At 42.6% G+C, this 26,463-nt stretch overlaps 1 long non-coding RNA gene across 8 annotated transcripts in view; it reads right to left on the minus strand.

The window, feature by feature from the left end:
* LOC147359268 (uncharacterized) overlaps positions 1-25,941 on the minus strand; it is a 159,569-nt gene extending 133,628 nt beyond the window's left edge. Inside the window, exons 1-2 of one of the 8 annotated variants that reach the window (XR_015140659.1) lie at positions 25,653-25,941; positions 6,086-6,191 (exon numbers count right to left, since the gene is read on the minus strand). This is a non-coding gene — a long non-coding RNA (uncharacterized LOC147359268). The remainder of the gene's footprint in view (positions 1-6,085; positions 6,192-25,652) is intronic. The other 7 variants (XR_015140654.1, XR_015140656.1, XR_015140658.1 and 4 more) reach the window with 7 other exon arrangements.
* Positions 25,942-26,463: the final 522 nt, after the last annotated feature.

Genomic DNA, 26,463 nt, shown 5'->3' on the forward strand with positions numbered 1-26,463 from the left:
TATGACACTATCAAAGAACAATACAAAATATAAAATTAACTGCCAAGCCAAGTAAATGGTGTTGATTATAAATACAGAAGTTCTGAAAAGGGCTTATTAGGCAGTGGGTCATCGTAATTCACTTATTTACTCAAAAAAACACTCACTGAGCATTATTTAAGCCTCAAGTTCTATAGTAGGCTTTACCTGGGTGGAGAACATTGTGATCTTTCTTTCTTACAGTCCTGTATGGGATAATAGCCATACGGTTCAGTTCAGTCGGTTCAGTTCAGTCAGTTCAGTTCAGTTGCTCAGTTATGTCCGACTCTTTGCGACCCCATGAATCGCAGCACGCCAGGCCTCCCTGTCCATCACCAACTCCCGGAGTTCGCTCAGACTCATGTCCATCGAGTCAGTGATGCCATCCAGCCATCTCATCCTCTGTCGTCCCCTTCTCCTCCTGCCCCCAATCCCTCCCAGCATCAGAGTCTTTTCCAATGGGTCAACTCTTCTCATGAGGTGGCCAAAGTATTGGAGTTTCAGCCTCAGCATCAGTCCTTCCAAAGATATCCCAGGGCTGATCTCCTTCAGAATGGACTGGTTGGATCTCCTTGCAGTCCAAGGGACTCTCAAGAGTCTTCTCCAATACCACAGTTCAAAAGCATCAATCCTTCAGCGCTCAGCCTTCTTCACAGTCCAACTCTCACATCCATACATGACCACAGGAAAACCCATAGCCTTGACTAGACGGACCTTTGTTGGCAAAGTAATGTCTCTGCTTTGAATATGCTATCTAGGTTGGTCATAACTTTCCTTCCAAGGAATAAGCGTCTTTTAATTTCATGGCTGCAGTCACCATCTGCAGTGATTTTGGAGCCCAAAAAATAACTGTTTCCCCATCTATTTCCCATGAAGTGATGGGACCAGATGCCATGATCTTCGTTTTCTGAACGTTGAGTTTTAAGCCAACTTTTTCACTCTCCTCTTTTACCTTCATCAAGAGGCTTTTTAGTTCCTCTTCACTTTCTGCCATAAGGGTGGTGTCATCTGCATATCTGAGGTTATTGATATTTCTCCCCGCAATCTTGATTCCAGCTTGTGCTTCTTCCAGTCCAGCGTTTCTTATGATGTACTCTGCATATAAATAAGCATTAAATACTCTGCATTAAATAAACAGGGTGACAATATACAGCCTTGATGTACTCCTTTTCCTATTTGGAACCAGTCTGTTGTTCCATGTCCAGTTCTAACTGTTGTTTCCTGACCTGCATACAAATTTCTCAAGAGGCAGGTCAGGTGGTCTGGTATTCCCATCTCTTTCAGAATTTTCCGCAGTTGATTGTGATCCATACACTCAAAGGCTTTGGCATGGTCAAGAAAGCAGAAATAGATGTTTTTCTGGAGCTCTCTTGCTTTTTCCATGATCCAGCAGATGTTGGCAATTTGGTCTCTGGTTCCTCTGCCTTTTCTAAAACCAGCTTGAACATCTGGAAGTTCACAGTTCACATATTGCTGAAGCCTGGCTTGGAGAGTTTTGAGCATTACTTTACTAGCGTGTGAGATGAGTGCAATTGTGCAGTAGTTTGGGCATTCTTTGGCATTGCCTTTCTTTGGGATTGGAATGAAAACTGACCTTTTCCAGTCCTGTGGCCACTGCTGAGTTTTCCAAATTTGCTGGCTTATGGAGTGCAGCACTTTCACAGCATCATCTTTCAGGATTTGAAATAGCTCAACTAGAATTCCATCACCTCCATACAGTTACAGGAGCTAATTCATCTAAAACAGTCACGGTAAACTCATTCATCTTGACTGCAACTTATTCCTCATTGGCCACTGAGACTAAGAAGGTTGTTTGGAGGCTTCTGGGAAAGTTCTTCCTTGGTCTGAAGAAACCATCACAGGAAGGCTTGTCTGTGTGCTAAGCTGCTTCAGTCGTGTCCTACTCTTTGGGACCCTCTGGACTGTAGCTCACCAGGTTCCTCTGTTCATGGGATTCTCCAGGCAAGAATATTGGAGTAGGCTGGGCTGCATGCCCCCCTCCAGGGGATCTTCCTGACCCAGGGATTGAAACTGTGTCTCCTGCAACTCCTGCATTGCAGGTGATTCTTTTCCGCTGAGCCACCAGGAATACCTTTTGTTTTGATTATGGCCATATATGGATGTGAAGTTCATAACTGCCGCCCACATCTTGCCACCAGCTTAATGACAGGAAAACCAAGGGTCAAAAGAACTATAGGGAACCAGGGCAGTACTACCACATTAACTCAGGTTTCTGTCCTGTATCTGGGTTTCCAGTTATGTAACGGAGTACATAAGTTTAAGGTGGATGAAGATAAATAAGATACGAAAACCCTCAAAGAGCTCACAGCCAAGCATTAACATGAAATCATATAGCACTGCAATTTATTAGTTGAGTAGAGCAGAAAAACATTCCAGAAATAAAGGCAGATCAGAAGAAGGAGGAGTTGGCAAAGATGTAAGAGAGGTAGATTCACCAATTTTCATTAGTCCTTGAAGGGCAGTCAAGGAACGATGGTTAAACAATGAGAAACTGGCAATATATCCAACCTATCCCTATAGAACTTGGCTTAATTTTCACATCTTCATCAGTTTTTGTCATTATTCCATACATCTTAAAGAAAGGAAAAGAGTACATCTTCCTAGCATTGAGTTAATGTGCTAAACATGTAACTTCACATTGATTCCTGTTCCTGAAATCAGCTTACAAGTTTCTCTCTTAAAGGCTCTTTTGATCTCTGAGAATATGACTGGCTACACAATTACAGAAAATCAGAACACATTACCCCGTGCGCCTAGCTCTTGGTAACCATGACATATAACAAAAATATATTCTCCTTGTTTGATATCATTAAATGATACTAACATGTTCAGCCACCTTTTTATATGGAAAAAGTTTTTTCTGTCAGATAAAAAAAGCCAGTAAGTATCCATGGACTAGACTTGTCATTATTTATCTTACAGATAGTTCAGGCTTCACTGTGTACCTATAACACTGGGGAATTCCAAACCAGATTTTGGAAAGAGCATTAGAGTCTTGCTATGGTGGTGTTAGGAGGATACATAGTATGGAAGCTTTGTTTCGTTCAGATCCTCAAATCGACTTCCATGTTTCTTCAATTTTTATTGAAGTCATTTCTTGTAGGTGTGTCTCTCTGCTGATATTACCTGGGGATGCCTCTTGGGAGGCCGCTCAGCTCCCCAGAACTAGCTAGCAGTTCCCTTTATATGCTCTGATATGCTAGGAAATAAATGTATAGATATTAAGAAACCAGATTCCAGAATTAGACTGACTTGGGTTTAAATCCTAGTTTTGTAGTTTATTTGCTATGTTACTTCATCTTCTTGAGTCACTGTGTAAACCAATACTGACTAAGAATCAAATAAAATAATGTAGGCAAGGTTCTTAAAATCATGCCTGACATACAATGAATTCAACAAATTTATAGAGCTGGAGACATAAGGCAGACACAGATCTCATGTACTAAATGTCTAATAAATAATAGCCACTGTTATTTTTTCCATTATTTTTAATAACCCCTATTCCTCTCCCATGATACATCCATTCTCAAATGCTCAGAGAGAAAAAGCAAAAAGTAGTTCTAGATTTCAAGTTTGCCTTCTGTACTCCCCGTACCTCATACTGACTCCAATGTAAGTCACACTGGCTCCACTGTGATGTTTTCAGAACGCATCCTCTTCTCTCTACTTCTCCTGCTGCCATCTGGCCCAGGCCACAGTCATGCCAGTTCTAGCCCCTCACCTGAATTTACCACCATCTTGGGCAGTTACAAGTGCTGAGGTGGTTAGCAATGGGATTCCCTGTGGTGTCCTTCAAGAAATGCACTAGCCCCGTACACATGAAATTAAGTATTAACTCTTCTGATGATGATCTGCGTGTTGCCTACTTTTTCGAGCATCTTGGTCCCTCCTTACCATCATGTTCTAGACACAGCAGGTTTCCTTCTGCTCCTTAAACAAACCCAAAGCCTTCGCCCTTATTTTTCACTCTCTCCTGTGTCCTCTTAGAGTTGGTCCCTATCCTAAATAGAAAATCAGCTCAAATGGACTTCCTCAGACAGGCTGTTTTAGACTTCCAGGATCAGTTTCAACCTTAACATCCTATTTTATCTTTTTCACAATATGAGATGAGCTTGTCTATTTGTTGACCTGTCAAGAGGTTCTGTAGACCCCAGAATGTAATCTCTGTGAGGGCAGGCACCTTATCTGCCCTGTCAGCTGCTACATCTTCTATGCCTTAAAAGAGTATGTGGCATATAGTAGGTGCAGAATGAATATTGTTGTTTAGTTGCTAAGTTGTGTCTGACACTTTAGGAATCCCATGGACTATAGCCCACCAGGCTCCTCTGGCCATGAAATTTCCCAGGCAGGAATACTGAAGTGGGTTGCCACGTCCTTCTCTAGCAATCTTACCAACCCAGGGATCAAACCTGTGTCTCCTGTACCATCAGGCAGATTCTTCACCACTGAGCCACCAGGGAAACCCATAATGAAAATTAGTTGAACAGCATAATACTGAGATTCCAAATGCTGCTTCAGCTTATTAACAATTTCCACAAGTCATTTCACTTCTTACCAGAGGGGGATTTAGTCCCTGAGTATCATGAGTTGAAAAAACCATGGGAACATTAGAAAGAAGCTATGTTGTACTTCATTTAAAGATAAGGAAATGGAGACTCAGACATGAGATGGGGTTTACAGAATTAGCACCAGAACCTGGACAAGAGCCCAGAGCTCCTAAGGTCCAGACATGTGGCCATTATATGGCCCATCCCATAATATTGCTCTCCTGGACTCATACTTCCTCTGACCTCTAGATTGGCAGGAAGAGACCAGTGAAGTCTGAAATCACACCAGCCATTTCATAGGAATTACACAGGCACTGGGGTGAGGACAAGAACTACGCTACTAAAGCCAAGGAAAGAAGAGACAGAATCAGAGAAAGCACTAGACCACAGAATCCCACCCCCCAAAAAATTCCTTCTCAGATGCCATGAACTACAGATTAGGCAGTTATCCTCTATACACAGTTATCCATAAGAAAATCCTGTTTCAGTGCATGGTCATTCCATATGAACTGGCCAAACTCAAGGATGCTATGACAGCTACTTTTAGATATTCAAAAAAATATCTAAAAGCAGCTGTCATAGCACAGGATTTTCTTATGGATTACTCCCTCTATACACAGTTATGGAGAAGGTAATAGCACCCCACTCCAGTACTCTTGCCTGGAAAATCCCATGGATTTCACTTTCACTTTTCACTTCCATGCATTAGAGAAGGAAATGGCAACCCGCTCCAGTGTTCTTGCCTGGAGAATCCCAGGGACGGTGGAGCCTGATGGGCTGCCATCTATGGGGTCGCACAGAGTTGGATACCACTGAAGCGACTTAGCAGCAGCAGTAGCAGCATACACAGTTAAGTGGAATGACATTCTTCACAAAGTAGGGCTTCAGGTATAGGGTAAACAGCTTAGAAGCCAGAACTTTCCTTGCTCCAGAGATTATAACTGTGGGTGTAAGTAAACCTCTCTGTCCATGAGTGCTCACAGCCACCCCCACTCCACCTCCAGCCCCTTAAAAATAATCCTGCTATGCCTGTTCAGTTCCCACTCCTTCTCAATTCTACTAAGAAAGGATTTTTTGCTTACTGAGAGAGAAGCTAAGTTGACCTACATAATAAAATGATAGAAAGAGGGGTAAGGAGATGAGAGATCAAAAAACTTTGAAGCCTAGTTATCAAGGAAGAGTCTCTTTTGGAGTTGAGGTTATAAAAAAAAAAGAGAGATTGAGGCAGCTACAGGGTGTAAGCGAATGGGAGAAAAAAAGGAAAAGTGATGTTACAAAGCGTCAAGGTGGCTTAGTAATGACATTCTCTTTGATCTTCTCCAAGAAATGCAAATAGGAGATTTCTATTGCTTTTAAGTGCCTTTAGTTTAGGACTGAGTTTCCTTGGATGTGACACACAACTCTTTGACTAGACCACATACATTACTGAATTTATTAGGTTACACGCACTAAGTTAATTCTCTAACAATTATTAACAATCTTTATTCAGAGTGATTTACCTTATGCCATGAACGATGCTGAGGACTTCATCTTCTTATCTCAGTTAATTCTTATAGCATCCCTTTGAGGTAATATGCCATTATAATTCTCGTTTTTCAGAGGAGGCTGTAAAACAGAGAGAGGTAAAATAAATATTTCCACAGACACAAGTAATGATATAGCTTTCAGACCCATATTTTCTAACTCTAAATCCCATACTTTATCTCTCATGGTAACCCCAGCAGAATGGCCTCCATGACTATTACTGTCTGCTGTTTAGTTGCTCAGTCGTGTCTGACTCTTTGCAACCCCATAGATGCAGCACACCAGGCTTCCCTCTCCTTCACTATTCACTATCCCCCAGAGTTTGCTCAGACTCATGTTGACTGAATCAGTGAAGCCATCCAACCATCTCATCCTGTTGCCTGCTTCTCCTCCTGCTTTCAATCTTTCCCAGTATCAGGGTCTTTTCCAATGAGTCGGCTCTTTGCACCAGGTGGCCAAAGTATTGGAGCTTCGGCTTCACCATCAGTCCTTCCAATGAACATTCAGGGTTGATTTCCTTTAGGATGGACTGGTTGGATCTCCCTGCTGTCCAAGCGACTCTCAAGAGTCTTCTCCAGCACCACAGTTCAAAAGCATCAGTTTTTAGGCCTTCTTTATGGTCCAACTCTCACATCTATACATGAATTCTGGGACAACCATAGCTTTGATTATACAGACCTTTGTCAGTACAGAACAAAGACAGAGAAAGAGCCAGAGTGGCGAGTCTGGAATCCAGGAATCTTCTGATGCTCCAAGGAGATTATCCTACATAACGCTTGTCCCACAAGTTGACAGTCAAGCACTGATTTAACACTGAGCTCAGAGGCAAAATCTAATGATGGTTGAGATTTCTGGCACTTTCCTTTGAAAGAGACCAAAACTTTCAAAAACTTTAGTCTCATTACCCACAATGTTGATTATTCAATTTTAGCCCATGGGTAATTTTTTTCCCTTGAGCACATCAACTCCGAAACCTTCAAAAACAAAACTGGGCTTACAAAAAGTGTAATTGATAAAGCTAACTCTTTCCTAGCTGACTTTATGGTTTTCGCTAAAATGCAAGCTAAACTGAATTCTGTAATGGACCATCCTTCATAATAATTGTAGTCTATTTGTATGCAAATAGCTGAACGGCATCTCTCAATTTCAGAGTCTGGCTGTAAACTCGCATCAGTTTTGGGTAGATTCTAATTATGCATCTGGTATAATAGGTATTGAATCAGTGAGAAATTCTGACACCAATTTGGAGAGTTTACATTCATTATTCACTATTTGAACTTTGGAATCAAAAAGTAGGTTTTATAATAAAATATGTTGGGTTGTAGCATTATTTAGTAACTGTTTAGTCTGTTTAGTAACAGGTTATTTAATTTTCACAGTGTTGTAAAAGTAGAAATAATAATGACTCCCTCCCAGAATTATTGGATAATTAAATAAGATAATGTACACAAAGTACTTGGGATAGTATTTGGATCAATAAAGTTTTTTTTCTGTTCTCCACTGACAGATCACCTTCATGGTCATTTGGTATTTTGGTAGCCAAATATTAACAACTTCCTCATTATTCATTGGTTGATTACAGCCACCCTACAAAAAGACTTCACTCCCCATGACTCCAGCCTAACCTATTTTTTTTTAATTTATTTTGAATTGGAGTATAGCTGATTAACAATGGTGTGATAGTTTAAGGTGGACAGCAAAGGGACTCAGCCATACATGTATCTATTCTTCCCCAAACTCCCTTCCCCTCCCATCCAGCCTGCCACATAATATTGAGCGGTTTCTTGTGCTACACAGTAAATCCTTGTTGGTTATCCATTTTAAATATAGCAGTGTGTACATGGTGATCCCAAATGCCCTAAATTATCCCTTCCCTCTACCCTCCCCTTCTGGTAACCATGTTTGTTCTCTAAGTCTGTGAGTCTGTTTCTGTTTTGTAAATAAGTTAGTTTGTATCACTTTTTAGTGATTCACATATAAGGGATATCATATGATAATTCTCCTAATCTGACTTACTTCATTCAGTATGACAATCTCCAGGTCCATCAGTGTTCAGTTCAGTTCAGTTCAGTTGCTCAGTCGTGTCCGACTCTTCAGCCCCATGAATCGCAGCACGCCAGGCCTCCCTGTCCATCACCAACTCCCGGAGTTCACTCAGACTCACGTCCATTGAGTCAGTGATGCCATCCAGCCATCTCATCCTCTGTCGTCCCCTTCTCCTCCTGCCCCCAATCCCTCCCAGCATCAGAGTCTTTTCCAATGAGTCAACTCTTCACATGAGGTGGCCAAAGTACTGGAGTTGCAGCTTTAGCATCATTCCTTCCAAAGAAATCCCAGGGCTGATCTCCTTCAGAATGGACTGGTTGAATCTCCTTGCAGTCCAAGGGACTCTCAAGAGGCTTCTCCAACACCACAGTTCAAAAGCATCAATTCTTCGGCGCTCAGCCTTCTTCACAGTCCAACTCTCACATCCATACATGACCACAGGAAAAACCATAGCCTTGACTAGATGGACCTTTGTTGGCAAAGTAATGTCTCTGCTTTGAATATGCTATCTAGGTTGGTCATAACTTTCCTTCCAAGGAGTAAGCGTCTTTTAATTTCATGGCTGCAGTCACCATCTGCAGTGATTTTGGAGCCCCCCAAAAATAAAGTCTGACACTGTTTCCACTGTTTCTCCATCTATTTCCCATGAAGTGATGGGACCAGATGCCATGATCTTCGTTTTCTGAATGTTGAGCTTTATGCCAACTTTTTCACTCTCCCCTTTCACTTTCATCACTCCAGCCTAAACTTTTTAAATTTTTTTCCAATTTATTTTTTTAAATTTAAATTTATTTATTTTAATTAGAGGCTAACTACTTTACAATATTGTATTGGTTTTGCCATACATCAACATGAATCTGCCACAGGTGTACACGTGTTCCCCATCCTGAACCCCCCTCCCACCTCCCTCCCCATACCATCCCTCTGGATCATCCCAGTGCACCAGCCCCAAGCATCCTGTAACCTGCATCGAACCTGGACTGGCAATTTGTTTATTTTAAAATTGAAGGATAATTGCTTTACAATATTGTGTTGGTTTCTGCCATACATCATCACGAATCAACCATAGGTATACATATGTCCCCTGCCTCTTGATCCTCCCTCCTAGCTCTCACCCCCTCCTACCCCACTAGGTTTTTTTCAGAGTCCCAGTTTGAGTTCCTGGAGTCACAGCAAATGCTCATTTTTCTGCCTAACCTTTAATGAAACAATATCCCACAGGAACAGAGGGAGCAGGAAGAACCATCATAGGGCAGGGCCAAGCAGATTCATACATGAGGTCTGTTCTGGATCGATAACCTGTTCACCTAGTCTCACATGACATCCTCACGCATGAAATATGCCCATTCAGTCCTGTGTATCTGATGAGAAGGGCCAGGGAAGGAAAAACCCATTTATAGGTGATGTTTGATGGTGGCAGTTTAGTGGCTAAGTCATATCCAACTCTTGCAACCCCATGGGGTGTAGCCTGCCAGGCTAGTCTGTGCATGGGATTCTCCAGGAAAGAATACTGGAGTGCATTGTCATTTCCTTTCCCAAGGAGATGCTTATTTTCCCATTAATAAAGGGAAAGTATCGATACTTTGTTAGTTGGGAGCCCAGATTTGAAAACTGCTTCCAGGACTGTTTATAAAATCAACTCAGTATTTTTAAACTCAAATGTATTTGTCTTAATAGACTTGAGGGTGTCATATCTTTTGACACGGTCAGCTGTAAAATGTTCCATGGGAACAGAATGAGGCATACTGAGGGGAGTGGGTTGAGGAAACCTGCCATCATTTATGTCCAGAGGGGCACAGTAAATGCTTGGGACAAAGTCAGCTTCAGAGAACACAAGAACATTCACCCAAATGGATGGAAGATGCTTATATTATTGTTGACCCTGTAGTGTGATTAAAGGAGGTCAGGCTTTAGGTTGGATAAGCAGCTCTTGACTTAAACCCAGGGTCTGCCCTGGATTCTCTGGGTGAGGTTGGATAAGTTACTGACCTTGCCAAACCTCAGATTCTTTGTCTATAAAATGTGAAATATAGTATTAATTTTACTATGGAGACTATTTGGATCAACGTCTCACACATGGCAAGTGCTCAATAAATAATAGCCATTGGTAGTGTCATTTCGTTGTCAGTGGTTCACGTGTTAGCAACTCCTATATGCTAGGTCCTCCAATGTGTTTGTCTATTTCCTTCAGGATATAACACCCTGCTGTGTTATTAACATTTTATAAATGAGAAAATGGACCCATGTGCTTAAATGCCACGTAGTTAAAAAAATGCTGAGCTGAAATTGGAAGCTAGGTCTGGCTAATTTCAAAGCTCACCTTGTTTCCGTCACCTAAACATCCCCTGTGGAAGTGAAAAACCTCACTAATAAGATGCAGGCTGTATAATTAGAAAGCCTCTGATACATGAAAGAAAGAGGAAAGAGGACAGACACCCTTACAGGTGTATGTAAAATCCAGTGGAAAAAATCATGTTAGAGATCTAGACCAACACGGTGACGATAGGCCTGCCTTCAAGGACATCAGGCGGATCCCAACCCCTGAGGGCTCAAGGCAACAAGACCAGACTCAGACCACAGCTGGCTTAGATGCCAGGGTCGGTGGTGCTAGGTGACCTCAAGGCCCACTAGAGTTCTTAAAATCTCTGTTGACAGCAGCAAGAATTAGGTTCAGGGTATGGGGTGGCCCCAGCTGAGCTACACATGGGACCCAAATAATTCCAACTCTGGGGAGGAGCAGACATGCAGCGGGAAATCAGGCAAGTCCTGATGCCATCAACCAGCTGATTGGCACTTTTTTTTTTAACTCTGTAAACATTTCCCTGAGATTGTGCAGACACAGTCCTAAACCTGTCAATTCTAGAGGCTCCAGATTTATACACGCACAATGCACTGTCATTCTCCAAGTACAAGACTGCAAATGCTGTCTCTTTCTCATTATAGCCATCCACGGTTCAGTGCCCTTGGTTTTAATGACAGCCACTGCTTTAGCCTCTTCAAATCAGCAGGTAACTTCTCCATGAGCATTGGCAATTCTGCAATTTATGTAACATTTTCTGGCCTCTGACTTGCATCTGTGATCCATGACCTCAGGGTCTATACAGAGTCAGCACATATGTGGAAGAGGTTAAGTCACAATCCTAACCATGTCTTGGGCTGACATCACTAATCAATCATAGCCTAGATTCTTTCAATCTGGCCTAGAAAATCCTCACTACCATGTCCTAAATGGTCAATATCAATGGATTAGATTTAGTATATGATAAACTTACTGACCAGAGAGACCTAGTGGTCTGCCTTTCAACAAGTCACTTAATTAAAAATAAAGCTAATGACAGAAGCTTTAAATTGACCTCCCTGCTTAATTACATAAAGAAATGCTCAAAGTAGGGCTTCCCTGGTGGCTCAGGCAGCAAAGAATCTGCCTGCAATGAGGGAGACCTGAGTTCAGTCCCTAGGTCAGGAAGATCCCCTGCAGAAGGGGATCTTCTCCAGTATTCCTGACTGGAGAATTCCATGGATGAGGAGCCTGGAAGGCTACAGTTCATGGGGTTGCAAGGAATCTGACAACTGAGTGACTAACATTTTCATTTTTATTCATGCCCAAAGTACACTGGAGTCTCATAACAGTTTAAAAAAACAAACCAAAATTCTCCAAATCTTGTGATACAAGAAGGAATAAGGAGCCCTGGATTCTCTCTCTTGGCATCTTTGAATCCAGCTATGTGAGTACCCACTACATGCTGGCTATACCTAAGAATGTTATACATGTTTTCTTATTTAATATTCATAGTCGATTAAGTAGGTACTCATGTTTTTTTACAGGTGAAGAATGGAAAAGTAAAGAGGTTAAAATAACTTTGTGAAGGTCATGCAAAATCATCAGAGTTACAGTGAGATTCAAAACAAGATCCACCTACCAGTATGATCAGAGTCTTACCCTCTATATTCGATACTCTCTCAGCTGTGAAGTCAAAATGAAAACAGAAAGCTAAGCTGGCAAACAACCTAGTTGGCTCTAGAATATTCTTAACGCAAGTGACACTCCCTTAAGGCTTCACATGAGTCTGCCATCTTGGAGACCAGAGGATAATATAGAGTCATGGCACATTAGGACAGTCACTCTCCACAGTCCCAGTAGAACCAGGACATCAGAAAATATCCCCTTGGGAAATGTCCTTCTAGCAGTTGACTAAGAGATGAAAGAAAGATCACCTGGATAAACAGCCCATTGGTTCCCTCTGCTCTGTCAGGTTCTGATTTAACAGAACATGTCTTTTCTCCACAGCCCTGTGCACAGCAGGCTCCCACAGCCTCAATGGAGGCCCTTGCTGCGGGAGGGAGGTTGAGTTATGACAGTCAATGCCAACCCATCAATTACAAAGTAGACATCAACACCAGAGGCATTGTCCTTCCTGGGGTCTGTTTTGGCCACCACCCTCTCCTTTCCTTGGCGCTTGGGTGGTTCCAGAGAGCATGGGAGCAGAGCCCAGGCCCCAGAGGGAAACATTTCTGTTTGAACAGCAATTTAATCTCCCAAATCTTCACTTGCAGTAAGAAAATCATGGCCACCCCAGCATGAGTTTCCTCAATTTCTCTCCATCTCTCAGATTTTCTCTAGTATCATTTTCTCTTCCTCTGCTGTGCTCTCAAAGGGGAAGCGTCTATACTGACCAACGCTACTGCCCCTTCTGACAACTTCTTCTGCATTTCTCCTGAGACTTTGCTCCCTTGGTTATCCTCTCCCCATCTTAAAGAGAGGAGAGACAACTCAGGCAGCTAAAATTCTCCTTTAGCCGCATTTCTCCTGAGACTTTGCTCCCTTGGTTATCCTCTCCCCATCTTAAAGAGAGGAGAGACAACTCAGGCAGCTAAAATTCTCCTTTAGCCTGAAAAATCTACCTTCCTTTGAGCCTGCTATGCTATTAATAAGATTTGCTTTTTTTTTTTTTTTTTCACAACATCAGGACACATCTGACACCAAATGTGTAGGGTTTTTTCCACAACAACAACCAATTCTCAGTTTACCACTTGGGTGTCCAATGACTCAATTTTGACATTAACTAACTGGAGTTAGACCCTATAAGTTAAAGGGCTCAGTCTCACATGGCTGCCCACACTTCAGATGCCAACTGCAAGGCCAGGTCTCCTGTACTTCTGATCAACCAGCTATAAATCAGGGGTTCCCATGACATTCTCTTTGGGCTCAAAAATTTGCTAGAACAGCTCACAGATTTCAGGGAAACACTTTACTTATGAGTACTGGTTCATTATAGAAGTTAATAAAATGGATACAAGTCAACAGCCAGATGATGAGGCACAAGGTCCGGAAGGATCTGAAGTGTAGGAGCTTCTGTTTCCATGGAGTTTGGGGTATACCACCCTCTTGGCACGTGGATGCGTTTCATCAACCAGAAGTTCTGAGAGCCCCTTTCTTTAGAGCTTTTATGGGAGTTCCATTTTATAAACATGGTTGATTAAATCATTGATCATTGGTGGTTAACTCGATCTCCAGCCCCTCCTTCTTGAGAGGTCAGAGGGTGGGACTGAAAGTCTCTGCCTTTTAGCCACATGGTTGGTTCCTTTGGTACCAGCCCCCAACCTGAAGCTACCTAGAAGCCCACCAAGAGTGATCTCATCAGCATAAACTCGGTATATTTCTAAAAGCTTATTAAGAATAACAGGAACTGGTGAACCAGTGGCTAACACTCTGTGCTCCCAGTGCGTGGGGGCCCAGGGTTCAATACCTGGTCAGGGAACTGGATCCCACATGTGGCAAGTAAGAGCTCACATGCTGCAACTAGAGAGTCTAGGTGCCGAAAGTTAAGATCCAGCACAGTCAAAAAAAAAAAAAAGCAAAGGAATCTTCTCACTCTTCCTGTCACCCAGAAACTCAAAGGGTTCAGAAGTTCTATGCCGGAAACTGGGGAGGAAGACCAAATGTGCCTTTCTTATATCACAATATCACATCCACTATTGCCTGACCTCTTTCTCCCTCTCCCCACCAGCATTCTTGCAAGAGTAATTTGTACCCACCAGTCTTTACTTAATCACACCCTGTGCTTTATTACCCACTGTAACATCACCTCTGTAATCGTAACTCTGAGAGAAATGACGTCTTGTTGTTCGTCCATGTGGATGTTTGTATCAGACTGAACAATGAGGACTTCCGTTTGTGAGTGGCGTGACTTTGGAAAAGGGCAGGAATGCACTGGCTAGAATATCATCAGTGATCTATATGGCTGTCCATCTGTCTCATTTCTAGAGCTATATGCCAATGGGGACACTGGGCTGCATATCACTCTGGCCTCATGTTTTTTTCATTGTGTTTAGCAGTTTGTTGGAAAAATCTAGAGAAAGGACAAAACTGGCCTGCCTTGAGTGACATGGCCACCTCCAGAACCATTCACTATGGTAGGGGAAGCTATGGCAGTTGGGGCAGCCTAGGGTCCTGGGTCTACAGGGCTGGCTAGAGTGGGGTCATGTCTGTGCTAGAGGAAGCTGGGAAACACACACAGCTGCTGGGAAAATCATGAACTGTACAGCCACTGTGATTTGTGTCTAATAAGTAGACTTCTGGGCTTCTCAGATGGCAGTGGTAAAGAATCTGCCTGCCAAGGCAGGAGATGCAGTTTGAATCCCTGGGTTGGGAAGATCCCCTGGAGGAAGAAATTGGAATCCATTCCAGTATTCTTGCCTGGAGAATCCCATGGACAGAGGAGCCTGGCGGGCTACAGTCCATGCGGTCTCAAAGAGTCATGACTGAGCACAGCACAGCACAAGCAGATTTCTATGTAATGCTGAGAATGATAAAGAATAAAACAATGGATAGCAGAATTGAGGTCATCATCAAAATCACACGGTCATTAAGGCTGAGCAGATATATTAAGCTATTCTTGCATTTCAAACCTCATAGGTAGTTAAAACCTTGGCTCAAATGGACCTCACAAGTATATAGAGCCTGAGCTATATGTTTGGAAGGTACACCCAGTAGGGCCAGTGTCTCCGGATATAAATTCCACCTACCTGTTGCTCTTTTGCCTCTGTGAAGTGCTTTTGGTTTCAAAATCTTTCAATTCAAGCACAAGCCTCTACTAGAGAGCTTCCACCACAGTTACAAGTTAATACCATTGGCAAATGCGGTTGACATATAACTCTGAACAAAAAGGCCCTACAGAAACTGGGGCCGGTGGAAGAGAGGATAAGGAGCTACAGGGGCAATAAGATGTCTCCAGCCTGAATGCAGCACACTGGAGTGTCATATGGCAGGACGGTGCTTTGAGGTTTTCTAAAATCCCAATCAACAATAGGGAAAACGGAGCTCTGAAAGAAATGCTGAGGACTTGCCAGGTGTGCTAAACATTCTCTTGGCTTTAGTTCGGTCCCATTTCACAGATGAGAAAACTGAGGCTCAGAGGACTTAAAGGACTCCTGTCCATCCGAGTTTACACAGCCAGATAGCAACAGCTTTGAAATTTTCTCCCAGATCTAGCCACTCGGCTCCAAAGCACTGAAGAAGGGTAGTTAATAAATAGGAAAATACGTATCAGAAACTGTGCTTTTTGACTTCCAGGCCAGTGGTCTTTCTACAGAGCATACTGCCTTGCTTTTGGGTCCCATGTTGAACAAAACGTTTTCACAAGAGTAACATTCTTTATTCTCTGCCTACAAAGGTAGGCAGGAGGTGCATGATTTTCCCTGCTGAATGGCCCAAGGAACCCGGGCTCTGAAAGGATAAATGTAGCCCAGTAAGGATGTCATGCTAAGCCCCGCAGGGCTGGGACCCCTGGGAACACCTTGATTTTGGTCATCAGGCTCCCACCATCCAGCGGATCCGAGGACCAGTTGCACCGCCGTGCTGGTTGTTTTCGAGTGGATTCATCTCTCCCTCCTTTTAGCTTCATTTCCTCCTGACTGTTTTATATTCTAAGCCCTGCCCTGATTTTCAGTTTCTCATAAAGAGAAGTTGTTACATTAGAACTGAGTGACTCTGTCTGCCTCGTTCCTCATCTCAGACTGTACTTTTACATTATCAAGGAAATTAAAAGCCATACATTGTGTATACATGCACTACAGAAACTCATCTGAAATTCTGTTTGGTGCACATTTGCAGAACTTTTGCTGATTCAATAAACACCACCTTTACTAATCAGGTGTAAATCAGCACTCCGCTGTGAGGAAGAGTTTAGACCCGGCTGACTGGACAGGGTCCGTTTTGCAATTTGTCAAGTTTCCAGTTATCTCTTAGTCTTTTCATTGGGGCAGGTGGAGGAGGGTGGGCTGAGTCTCAGGAGGCAAGGTAGACTATGGGACTCTTGGCCTGATGTCACACCTCAAGGAGAAGGGGGGAGACGACCCTCCTAGGGTGCTGACCATATGAACCACAGAGTAACCACAGTATTAGTAACACTATCGATACCTAGAGCCGGCCTCCTGGGCATGCAGTCCATATAGTTACAAAGGGTCCAACTCTGAGAAGGGCCCTTGGGTTAATATGCTATTGTTCTTGAAATTCTTCATAATTTTTTTGAACAAGGGGCTTTGCACTTTCATTTTATGCTGGGCTTCACAATTAAGCAGTCAGTTTTACCAATAGCTACCATTTAGCGAATATTTTCTCCAAGTCAGACATAGAGCTAATGTTTTTCTTGCATTACGTAACAACCATTATAATATTCAGTTATTCAACAAATATGGAACCACCATTTAGGTGCCAGGTACTGCGCGAAGTCCTGAAAATGTTAAATATCAAGGAGCAACAAGGTTCCTGCCTTCATAGGACATACATTCTAAACAAGATGCGCATGCTAAGCTGCTTTAGTTGTGTCTGACTCTGTGACCCCATGGACTGTAGCCCACCAGGCTCCTCTGTCCGTGGGATTCTCCAGACAAGAATACTAGAGTGGGTTTCCACTTCCTTCTCCAGGGGATCTTCCCAACCCAGAGACCTAACCCGCATCCCTTAAGTCTCCTGCATTGGTAGGCAGGTTCTTTACCACTAGCACCACCTAGGAAGCCCTACAAGATAGACACTAGTAATTTCAAGTTGTAGTAACTGTGATCATGGAGAAACTTAATAAACTGAGGTCAATGTAATAGGAAGGATGCATGTGAAGTCAGATAACCAGGAAAGGCCTTTCTGAGAGTCTAAGAAGCAAGAACTCTTGTATCCACTTTACAGATGAGGAAAGGGAATCTCCATGGTCATAGAGTCAGATGACAGCAGAGCCAAGGTTTGAGGTCAAGTATGTCCTCCTCAGTGGCCAGTGTTCCAGAACAAAGCTTCTCAAACTTTAAAATGCATAGAAATCACTGGGTATTCAGTTGATGTGGGGTAGGGCTAATCCTGCCCAGAACCACACTTGGAGATCAAGATCTTAAATGTCTGTGCTTGAGGAATGTGGTTGGGAGGAGCCACCACACAGACTCACAGGTACTGCGATGCGGAGAATCTGCTCTCATCAGAGGAAGTCTGAAGGGACTTGATGCCGATGGACAGGCTCAGGGGGACAGAGCAGGAACTCAGGGACTGCAGAACCTCAAATATTTCATGATTCTGCCTAATCTTCAGGGAAAAAAACTGAAAACATTACCAGCATAGTTTCTGACTAAGAACTTAGAAGGAGAGAAGTGAACAAGAGAAAAGAAACTTTCCCCTCCTCTACCAATGGTGTAGATTAGATCCAAATCCAGATGTATCACTTTGAATGCCAAGAAAAGTTTCTTTACATCCATCCTCAATCTCTCCCTCCGTGCCTGAAGCTCATTTTCTTTTGCAAAGTTCTCTATGAAGATAGAGCCTGTCCAGCTAACATTTCCCCATATTCAAGTTAGTTTCAAGCCATTCTTGAGTTTCTAAATTCTAATTCAAATACCTCACTCCCATTTATTTTTGTCCTTATAGGAATATAAGAGTCATTTTTAAAAATTGCTATATTAATCTTTTTTTCTGACTCGTCAACAGTTTTTATGAGCCAAATATGACATTATAAGATCTGACTAATTCACAGCAAAAACAACTACCTCCCAACCCTCATAGAACATATTCGTTTTATTCCCCCACAGTATATTAAAGGTGTGGTCAACCCTAAATGCTGGATCTGTTTCTACTGGACATGTATGTACTGAGTCTCTCTGTTCTGTGTCATTTGTCTGTTTTGTTCATAACTGAAACCATGATGATGAATACAGTAACTGGAACACAGTAGGTGATTAATAAATATTTGTTGAATGAATGTACAAGCAACTTTAACCTAGTTTCCACTGAACTATGCCCTGTATTTAAAGAGTATTTCTTTTTCAGATTATTAGGAATCTCCCTGAAGGAGGAAGTGATTTCACTTAGAGCAAAAATGTGTACATATTATAGAATTGCTGGTGGCATCTAATAAATATTTTTCATGTGAAGGGGCTTCCCTGGTGACTCAGAGGGTAAAGAATCTGCCTGCCAATTCAGAAGACTGAGGTTCGATCCCTGGCTTGGGATGATCTCTTGGAGAAGGGAACGGATACCCACTCCAGTATTCTTGCCTGGAGAATTCCAAGGACAGAGGCGCCTGGCAGGCTACAGTCCACGGGGTTGCAAAGAGTTGGGCATGATTGAGTGACTAACACTTTCACAGTTACTGGTTGACCAAAAAAGTGCAGACCCTTTACTTTCTGAGAAGCTGTGGCATAGAGAGACGGTGAAAGAGGGAATCAGGCAGCCAAGCTTCCAGTCTTGGCCTGACTCCAAGCTAGCTGTGTGTTCTTAGAAAATTTATTAGACCTCGCTGGGCTTTAGTAACCTTGGCCAAGAAATGACAGGGTGGAACTAGGTAATCTCTAAGGATCTCTTTAGTACTAGCAATCTGTGAGTCCAATCTGTGAATCCTTGGAGTTTGAAAATAGAAACCAAGGCCAAAAGGAAAAGATTTGTATAGAAATACAAGTATCCATAACAAAGACTCCTTGAACAAAAACAGCTCTCACTGTCTACCCTGGAGTCCTATTTCCCACCATGTGGTTATGGCAATGGTCTTTATAAATGCAGTTTCCTGTTTCACCATTTTGTTGTTGTTGTTCTTCAGAATGCCTAGATACACGCCGTGTTCTAGCACATCATTTGGTTCAGCCTTGGAGGCTTGTTTGGCTGCAAAATTCACAGTTCTTCTGGTGGTGCATTTGATCTGCCCTCAAAATTCCCGTTGACTTTGTGCGTTCATTGCCAGATCAGGCCCATTTAACCCACACGAGCATCTGACACAAAGATAGGTAATTAAACACCCTGTGGGTACAACTCTTTTCTCTAAGATATTCTCTCCCCGAATCCCAGCTCCCCTTCTCATTCAGATAAACCACCCCTTCCCAGGATGCAGCTACTTCACTTGTATCCGGGCTATGGGTGCAGATTTCGACTCCAGAGGAACGACTCAGTGCCATCAGCCAACCTTCATCTGCCTCTGTTCTTTCCTGCCTACCCGTGACTAGGAGTCCATTTCTGCCAAGAAATTTTTGTCTTTGCCAGTTTCCAATCCAGAACACAAGCTCCCCATAGGTACCTAACGTGCCATCTGCATGTTAGTGAATATCATCCCTGCATTCAGCCTGGATCAAGGGCTTTTCTCCCAGCATCTGGAATTGGTAGGCCTGCTGGGGGCACTGGCAGAGCAAACCGAGAGTGGAAACAAAACAGCATCTGTGAAATGGGATGATCTGGGGAAAGAGGCCAGGGAGCTTTGGAAAAAGCAAAGGAGAAAACTCGGGTTGTGTGAGAGAAACATGGATTGTGATCATCAACATGCCTAGCAACATGCTGAATGCTTTAATAATGCCATCTAATCATCTCAATGATTCCCTGTAAACTGTAATTTACAGATGGAAGAAGTGAGGCTAGGAGAGAAAAGAGAACAGGCCCGAAGTCAAGTTACTGATCAGTGGGTTTAAACTTAGGCCAGCTTACCTTCAACATTCATGTTCTTCTTTTTTTTCATCAAACTGCTACAGGTGCAGAAGAAAGAGTGTGAGGACAAGGCAGAAGAGGCGAAGGAGGTTCAGGAGAGGAGAGAAAAAGAAAACAGGAAGGAAGGAAAGAATGGAAGGACTTCTACAGCTGCCTCAAGAGCACCCAGTGGGTGTCATCCATGTCAGAAACCACTTACCCCACACTTTTCAAATTTGGTTCCAGAAGAGCAATAGTCATTATGTGTAAGTCTGTGAAGAGTCTTTCTTCATCAGAACTCTGCTTGGGGCATTTGCCAAGTTTGGACAAGTGTCTTCACATCACCTATGACCTATTTCATAGCTCATGTTTGTCGTAGAGATGACCCGTTCTTAGCTTCTACCTATGGATAGAGACTACTATCTATCACTGTGTAAGCAAGCACCCCAAATGTCGTAGCTTACAACAACATCGTTTTCTTCTTATCTCTCAGGTTCTGAGGGCTATTTGGGCTGAGCCGAGCAGTCTTGGCTCAGCTTGCTCATGTGGCTGCATCAGAGAGAGGCTGGTACTGAATAGCTCATCAGGGCTTCCTCACTTGCATGTCTGGTAGTTGGTGCTGTGATTGGAGACCTCACCTGAGACTGTGCACCAGAACATCTCCATGTGACCTCTCCCTGTGGCTGCTGCTTCCTCAGACTGGGCTGCTTCCTACAGCGAGCATTCCAAGACACCCTAGTGCAAGCTGCACTGATTGTTAGGACATACCATCGAATGACTCAGAGCACCGATTCTGCCATAGCCAAAGGCCTACCCAGGTTCATAGAGAGGAAACACAGACCTCACTTCTCAATGCAAGGAGTGGCACTTCACACAAGGGGCAGGATGGGAGATCTTGCTGTGACCATTTTGGAAAATACATTCCACCAGAGTCTGCCCTCTGACCACAGTTTGCCTCTCTCACACATACAAAATATATTTATCCCTCTCCTAAGACCACCAAACCTCATACCACTATGGCATCAGCTCCAAGTCCAGGAGCTAGCAACTAAAAAAGGTTTAGCTGTGAGCGCAGTTCCTTCCATGCCTGAATACCATTCCTCAATCTGATGATGAGTGAACTAAAGAGACAAGCTACCTGCCCCCTAAAGACATATTTACGAAGCATTCACTCCATATTAGGCCCTTCATCCAACATTTAGGTGAGTTATTGCATTTAATCCTCAGCAGTACTGGGAAGTAATATCATCCCTAATTCCAGATGATGAGAATGAAACCCAGAGAGGCCAAGTAACTAAGATCTCACAGCTGCTAAGTGGGTATCTTTAGCTCTCCAATGAAGATGATTTAACACACATTATACAATATAAATCATGAACACCTGACCATAGACTTAAGCATAATTTATATTCATTAACAGTTCTCAAAGTGCCCACAGATTTCTGGGAGTTCCTGAGATACTTTCAGGAAGTCCAAGAGGTCAAAACTATTTTCATAACAACATTAAGACTTTACTTGCCCTTTTCACTTGACATTGACCCCCTGATGGTGCAAGAACAATGGGATCTAAAAGGAATCAGGCCACCCTGAAGAAACAGCTGAGTCAGGGACTAGGGCAGGGTAGGTAGGTATGAAATGAGGTGATAACTTATGCCAGAAAGTAAGAAAGAGCTCAGAAGAATGAAAAGTGATTGGGACACATCACAAAGACATAGAAAGTAGCTCGGAGGGCTCCCTTTGGCAAGAGTTGGGACAATTTTAGCAACCAAATAATTAAGTACAAGAATGTATTGTAAACAACTGAAAAAATAAGAATTCATAAATTTATGTCAGTAAAAGAAAGATAAAATAGATAGCATAGGATAGACATATAGATATATAGATATATATACACACACACATATATAGTAACCACCATAATAAATATTAGATCAAGCAAGAATCATCAATGGATGCTAAATCTCATCAATGGATAAGCAGCAGGACATTTGCATGGTCTTAAAGTATCTCCCCACAGATTTCTTACTGTGGTAAAGGAGAAAAATAAAGCACAGTGATTGTACAGAAGAGAACTCAGACCACACCCTAACTGGTGATCACCATTAACATTATGACATATGACTAAGGTGGGCTCCAATGATGTGGTTCCTGAGAAGGATACCTAGGCAGGATTCTGACCTAGAATGCATAATCAGAATCTAACCATAATAAAACATTAGATGAACAGAAAATAAAGTTTTTTATTCTTTTAAAAAAAGTTGTTTCTTTTTTTTTTAAGTGGAGGCATAGAGGAGTGTGGGAATGTGGCCTTTACTCTCAAAAATGTCAATGTCTTCAAAGAAGAAAAGTTTGTGGAAGTATATTCCAAAATAAAAGAAGCTGAATAGATAACAGAACTAAACACAATACCTAACTCCACACTTGGAGAAGGCAATGGCACCCCACTCCAGTACTCTTGCCTGGAAAATCCCACGGACAGAGGAGCCTGGTAGGCTGCAGTCCATGGGGTCGCTGGGAGTCGGACACGACTGAGCGACTTCACTTTCACTTTTCACTTTCATGCATTGGAGAAGGAAATGGCAACCCACTCCAGTGTTCTTGCCTGGAGAATCCCAGGGACGGGGGAGCCTGGTGGGCTGCAGTCTATGGGGTCGCACAGAGTCGGACACGACTGAAGCGACTAAGCAGCAGCAGCAGCAACTCCATACTGCGTCTTGCACAGATAAATGACCTCATCAGCCTAGTTGACAAATCTGGAATATGAGCAATAGAGATATTGTATCAATGTAACTTTATAAAGTTGATCAAAGTACTGGGGTTATTCAGGAGAATATCCTTCTTAGGAAATGCAGGCTGAAATATTTAGCAATAAATGACAATTATATGGGTAACTTACTCTAAAATGTTTCAGGGAAAAAAAAAAAAGGAGAGGGCAAAAGGCATAAGGCAAAACAGGAACAAAATACTAAAATTGGTGAATCAAAATAAAAACTATACAGGTGTTATTTGTATGATTTTTACTTTTTAAATTTATTGAAGTTTATTTCTAGGACTTCCCTGGTGGTCCAGCGGTTAAGAATCTGCCTGACAATGCAGGAGACAAATGTTCGATCCCTGGTCCAGGAAGATCACACGTTTCGGGGCAACTAAGCACATGAGCCACAACTACTGAAGTCCCCATGCCCTAGAGCCCATGCACCAAGAGAAGCCACTGCAGTGAGAAGCCTGCACACCACAACTAGAGTAGCCCCCATTCACCGCACACACAGCAACAACCCAGCATAGCCAAAGAGAGAGAAATAAAGCATCAAACAAATGTTCTGTGACCTTAAAAACATTTTTTTAAAATCAATTCTAGGTAAGAAGTGACTCAAAAAAAAAGCAAAGTCAAATCACTGGTACTTTATATAAATTCAAGAGTGCCACCAAATAATACTAGTAGCCACTGTATCCATTTCTTCACCACCACATACAATTCTTTTAAAAGCCAGTTTCATTTTAAAATGTCATTGATGAAGCAATATGAATTATTAATTTATTAAGCCTTGGCCCTCGAGTACATGTTATTTAAATATTTTTTTTATGATTAAATGAGGTGTCCAAAAGGTCAATCCTAAAGGAAATCAGTCCTGAATATTCACTGGAAGGACTGATGCTGAAGCTGAAACTCCAATAGTTTCGTCACCTGATGCAAAGAACGGACTCGTTGGAAAAGACCCTGATGCTGGGAAAGATTGAAGGCAGGAGGAGAAGGGGACGACAGAGGATGAGATGGTTGGATGGCATCACGAACTTGATGGACATGAGTTTGTGTAAGCTCCAGGAGTTGGTGATGGACAGGAAAGCCTGGTGTGCTGCAGTCCATGGGGTCGCAAAGAGTTGGACACGACTGAGCAACTGAACTGAAACAAAGTGCTTGTTTTGTGTGCAGAAGCACTGTGATTGTTTTGAGTGGGAGCACTTGCGCAGGGGCTTGTGTGTGAGCAAGATTGTTTTATTTTTTCCCCCACGAAATTCCCCTTGGCCTTGAAAGAGTGACAGATAAACTGTGAGTATCAAGACCTAAATATTGGGCACTTAATCAAAAATGAGTGAGGTGAAAATGTCATTTCAGAGTCAATAATAGTATTTTTGCTACTAATAACATTTACGTTTTCATGTGAAAATTAGAAAATAATAGAAAACAGTGACTCCACTATAAGTTTGACAGTGTCTCAGTGCTTAAATATTTTTTGGATGAGATGGTGGTGTTTCTTATCACTATGATTTTGTATACCACCAGTGCATTGTTCTTGCCTGGAGAATCCCGGGGACAGGGGAGCCTGGTGGGCTGCCGTCTACGGGGTCGCACAGAGTCAGACACGACTGAAGCAACTTAGCAGCAGTGAAGTGTGGGAACATTTGGAAGATCCACATAACTCAGTTACTATTTTTCAAATGACCAGTGCCTGATGATACAAAAGTCATGCATGTATAAGAGACCCATACAGAGTGCAAGAGCTACTAATGGATTTTAAAGTATCTGAGCATGAAAGTTTATCAGCCAGGTTTCCGACTGTAAGAAACTACTACTTGTTAAGTTTCGATATAATATCAAAGAAGAATTTCTACAATCATCTGAAAGGCTTTAAAACACTCCTCCCTTTTTCTACTTCACATCTTTCCTTCATAAACTTTAACCAAAATAAAATATTACAGGAAAGCGAATGCAAAAGCAGGTATGAAAATCTGTCTTCCAGATACAAAGAAATTTACAAAAAATGTAAAATGACATCTCTCTTGAATACAACTACTTTCATTTTTAAAATATGCCATTTATGAACATAAATGGCATTTTTTAAAATGAAGATAAATGCATGAACACATTTTTAACAGATGTATCAGTTGTAATTTCTAGTAAGATAGCTACATAAACTAGAGCTCTTTGAGGTCCTCAATAATTTTAAAGAGTAAAAAGGTTTTGTGTTCTTGGTGAGAAGGGCAGAAAACCAGGTCCTGTCCTTGCACTTTGGCAGCTGAAGCTGACCTTGGAGGCCACCTCTACAGAGGCGTTCATTAACCACTCCACGCAGGCATGGAATCTAAGCTGAGCCAATTGGACTTTCTCTTCAGGAGTTTAAATTCTCAAATAAAATTCTCAAATGACAGAAGATTTTCATTCTAGTTTTAGAGACTCTTTGGAGTTTCCCGGTTCCTCTCTGTTCTAAATATGATTTCTCTAACTCTCTTTTCTAGCCTGTGAAGTGCCTTATAGCAAGACAACACATTTATTTTATTTCTTTTTCCTACTCTGGGTTTTGGCCAGCAAGGGATTTTGTGGCTTGCTACCCAGGTGGCTCAGCGGTAAGAATCCGCCTGCCAATGTAGGCGACTCAGGAGACACAGGTTCAGATGCCAGGGTTGGGAAGATCCCCTAGAGTAGGAAATGGCAACCTGCTCCAGCATTCTTGCCAGGAAAATCCCATGGACAGAGGAGCCTGGCAGGCTACAATCCATAGGGTCCCCAAAGAGTCCAACATGGCTTAGCGACTAAAACAACCCAGAATACTTAGTGATATATTAATTTCTGGCTTTACCTTGGAAACAATGGCTTCCTTCAAGTTTATTCCGTGTGCAAGTTCTGCTCTTAACATTCATATAGTCCTTTGTGTTCCAATTCTGAAAGCTGTGTTCTCTGCCCCAGGGCGATGAACAAGAGAGTTACAGTCTGCTTTTTCCAGTCAATCCTAAGGAGCGGGATCCAGGCTAACAACAGCCTGCGTTGGGGAGAAACATGGCTGCTAAGACATTTCCTGTTCATCAAGGTTAATTTCCTCTTCACCTGGAGAAGCCTGGGCCATTTTCTGCTTAGCCAATTAAAGTCTGTTGTTCTGTTTTTCAGAGAAGGCGATGGCACCCTACTCCAGTACTCTTGCCTGGAAAATTCCATAGACGGAGGAGCCTGGTAGGCTGCAGTCCATGGGGTCTTGAAGAGTCAGACACGACTGAGAGACTTCACTTTCACTTTTCACTTTCATGCATTGGAGAAGGAAATGGCAACCCACTCCAGTGTTCTTGCCTGGAGAATCCCAGGGACGGGGGAGCCTGGTGGGCTGCCATCTATGGGGTCACACAGAGTTGGACACGACTGAAGCAACTTAGCAGCAGCAGCAGTTCTGTTTTTTCATTCTTAATATTTATTTGGACACATTGGGTCTTGGTTGTGGCATGTGGGATCTTTCTTTGCGGGCACAGAGGCTCTTCCTACAACACTCAGGGTTCTCTCCAGTTGTGGTGCACCGGCTCCGGAGTGTCAGCTCAGGAGTTGCAGCGCCAGGGCTTAGCTGTCCCTTGGCATGAGGGATCTTTGTTCCCTGACCAGGAATCAAAACATGTCCCCTGCATTGG

This window comes from Bos grunniens, chromosome 14 (genome assembly GCF_055505025.1).
Source record: "Bos grunniens cultivar Pamir isolate PY7600 chromosome 14, Bosgru_T2T1.0, whole genome shotgun sequence".
Lineage (NCBI taxonomy): Eukaryota > Metazoa > Chordata > Mammalia > Artiodactyla > Bovidae > Bos > Bos grunniens.